General features: G+C 32.4%; 1 pseudogene; it reads left to right on the top strand.

Annotated features, from left to right (window-relative positions):
* The first annotated feature begins 1,437 nt into the window (after window positions 1–1,437).
* Window positions 1,438–2,170, top strand: LOC124374898 (annotated as a pseudogene).
* The last annotated feature ends 819 nt before the right edge of the window (window positions 2,171–2,989 follow it).

The following is a 2,989-nucleotide window of genomic DNA, read 5'->3' on the forward strand; positions in this document are numbered from 1 at the left end:
TTTTAATCTGAATTTTTCAAAATATTCGCGAGGCCTCTCTGCCCCCGATTTACTATTTATGTTTCTTGGAGATACAGGTGATTACACAGTACGTATTATTAAATATAAAAAAGATTAAAGAGCTGCTCACGTTATCTGAGCTTGAAATTTAGAGGATGAGTTTTTCATTTTTCTCCGACAGATTTGCGGAGGCGACCAACCGTATAGGCCCGCACTGATCCTGATGGCTTAGGGAAATTTTCGATCTGCTACTTTCCCGACCTTCAAATCAACATCCCAGATTGGTCCATACTTTTCCGGACGTCAGATTCCACGTTGGACGATCTAAGTCACGTGATATGAAGTAGGAGAAGTACCAAATCGGAAATCTGCCACGCCACACTGGTTTGCGAAAAAATAGAAGACATCCCTCAATGATAGTACGACAAATTCAAGCTCAGTTCACGTGCAGTGCTTCGTAAAGGTTAATTTTATTATAACATTGTGGTACGTACTAGTAAACCACGTTTATGATAGCATAATCACCTACTTGATATACGCGTAATAACAAGTAGTAGATAGGAACAGAGTGGCATTCAGATAATAAACCATAAGAAAAAGTACTTTTTAATTATAGTAACTTCATTTTGATTTTGGATAATCCTAAAAAAGTTGCCCTTGCGGAATTATTTTTCTTTGCGCCCAGACAATTAACATAGAAAACGTTTTTCTTTCTTGAAATGAGCTAGACTAAGAATGTGTACAAATAAAACTACTAATACAATTTCAAACGAGGACCTAATTAGCTATATGTTAGAAAAATTAACACCAAGAAACTTCCCTAACAAAAAAGCTTTGAAAGGGGTGTGTTTCTTAGTGCTGATTATGCATCAATGTTCTTCCACTTATTAAAAAATGTTAAACTTATTCCTATCCAATATGTTTGATAACATCTTTTGTAATAAATTGATTTATTTATACCACAATTTCCATCCGATTTATCAATAGTATACAATATTCAAGATCGTGTGCGTGAACCCAAATTCGTACTATTAATACCAGCTGTTTTTGTTAATTATAACATATATAACAGCTGTCCTGCATGTACATAAATTTTCGTCCTACTCACAGTCCAATTACTAAGGGCGCCGGGCCCGGTTTAATTATTTGAGGTATATATTTGTGGTTGACCTAGTGGTGTTTTTAAATCTTTCCTCACAACTTTAGTAAATTTTTCATTTTAAATTTGATATGGAAATTGATTCGTGAACTTCACACATTGGGTGTATCTGAGTGTGTTTTTAAAAGTAATGTGTTACAGTTAAAATTGTTAGCCTAAAAAAGAGAGGAAGTGAATTTAATTGGAGTAGGTATCATTATCATGCAGGTCAAATGTCTTACTTTCTTAGACTATTTAACCTCCAAGTGTTATTAAATAGATGCAAGACAACTTGGTAGAAGCTATGTTTTAGCAAGTATTTATTTGTTTGACAAATGTTGGACATTTCAATATCATTGTCTGGTGCCCGGGGGATATTTATTGGAACAACACTAATGAAATTGTTGACAAAAACAATCAAAGAAAAAGTGGGATAGGGTAGAGAAACTCATCACATGTCTATATTCAGGGTATTGACTGTTTGTATTGTTTGCCATACTTGGGTAATAAATATTTGGACAGAGCCATTTTGCCAGGCGGACTTTTCGAACTGATTGTTATGAAAAAGGTTTATCATAGAGATCAAATTTGGTTCTTTTGTTCGCTTCAATTTGCATCTAGCAGTGTTTTTTTTCTGACCTTGAAGACTACTTATGAGCAATGTTACCATGGAGAAGTCACTAAAAAGGAAATTATTACAAAAGGAAAGAGGTTGTACATTGCAGAATGGGTTGTGTGGGCCGCCAGCACAAGTTGTAAACTTCTATTTTTTGCCAACAAGATTCAGAGTTTTATATGACAACACAAATATCATTAGGGTATGATGTTTACACATCTTATGTGAGACATGATAACTCAGATGAAGAGAAACAAACCAACTTAGCTGTTATAAATGAAGATTCCAGAGACACTAAAGAGAATTCATAAAATCCAAAGCTTCTATCACGAGTTGCAATATTTTTCTTTACTATGCGCTTACATTTTTCATCTGGTGAATCTCCCAAAATTTTCAGTGAGTAGCTGTGAATATATATTTGATTTGTGTTTTTTCCATAGAGCATTTAAATTTGTTTGCCGTATGCTTGGATTTAAAATTAATTTTTTCTTCTTTATGAAATCTATTGCATTTTTTGTGTTATTAAAATTTGTATAGCTAATAGGTAATATAATACTAGATTTGTCTGTCAATTGTGTATAAATTACTCAAAACCCAATACAGGGATTTATACTTTCTCTTGTAGTACTAACAAATAAAGATTATATCAAGATTGTAACCAAATTCTTTTAAATTTAAAAAAGAGGGGTTTAGGGAGATATGATAAGCGGGCTCCCAAGTTTCTTTTTTGATGATCGAACGAATGAGTGTAATCATCGTATAAGCCTAATATTTCGTCATCTAGAAATCCCTTGTACTATTCAATCGATCAAATTAATAAGTATCCAATAGGTTCTCAAGTAACAATCAAAGTTCTATAACATTTAAATATGAAATTTAATATTTTACAGTGATCAAACAAAGATTATTATAAATAATCAAAATTATTCTAAAACTGAAGTACGTACCATCGATTTGCTGCCTCTCATAGTTACTATGATGTTTCTTTCACCACAAAACTTCACATAAATGGTTTATTATACGGAGTCCAACAAGTTTGAACGCCAACTAAAAGACATGTCATTATTCATCTTCTCAAAAGCAATTGTTGTGGTAGTTTTACTAAAATTGGACAGTGCGCCATTTTAAATAATAAATGTTACTTGAATCTTAAAATTTAAATTACCATATGTTGTAATTAATTATGAAAAGGGTTTTTACAGCTGTTTTGTATTTAGATTTTTTAAGTTAATTGT

Source organism: Homalodisca vitripennis, unplaced genomic scaffold, assembly GCF_021130785.1.
Source record: "Homalodisca vitripennis isolate AUS2020 unplaced genomic scaffold, UT_GWSS_2.1 ScUCBcl_11057;HRSCAF=20190, whole genome shotgun sequence".
Lineage (NCBI taxonomy): Eukaryota > Metazoa > Arthropoda > Insecta > Hemiptera > Cicadellidae > Homalodisca > Homalodisca vitripennis.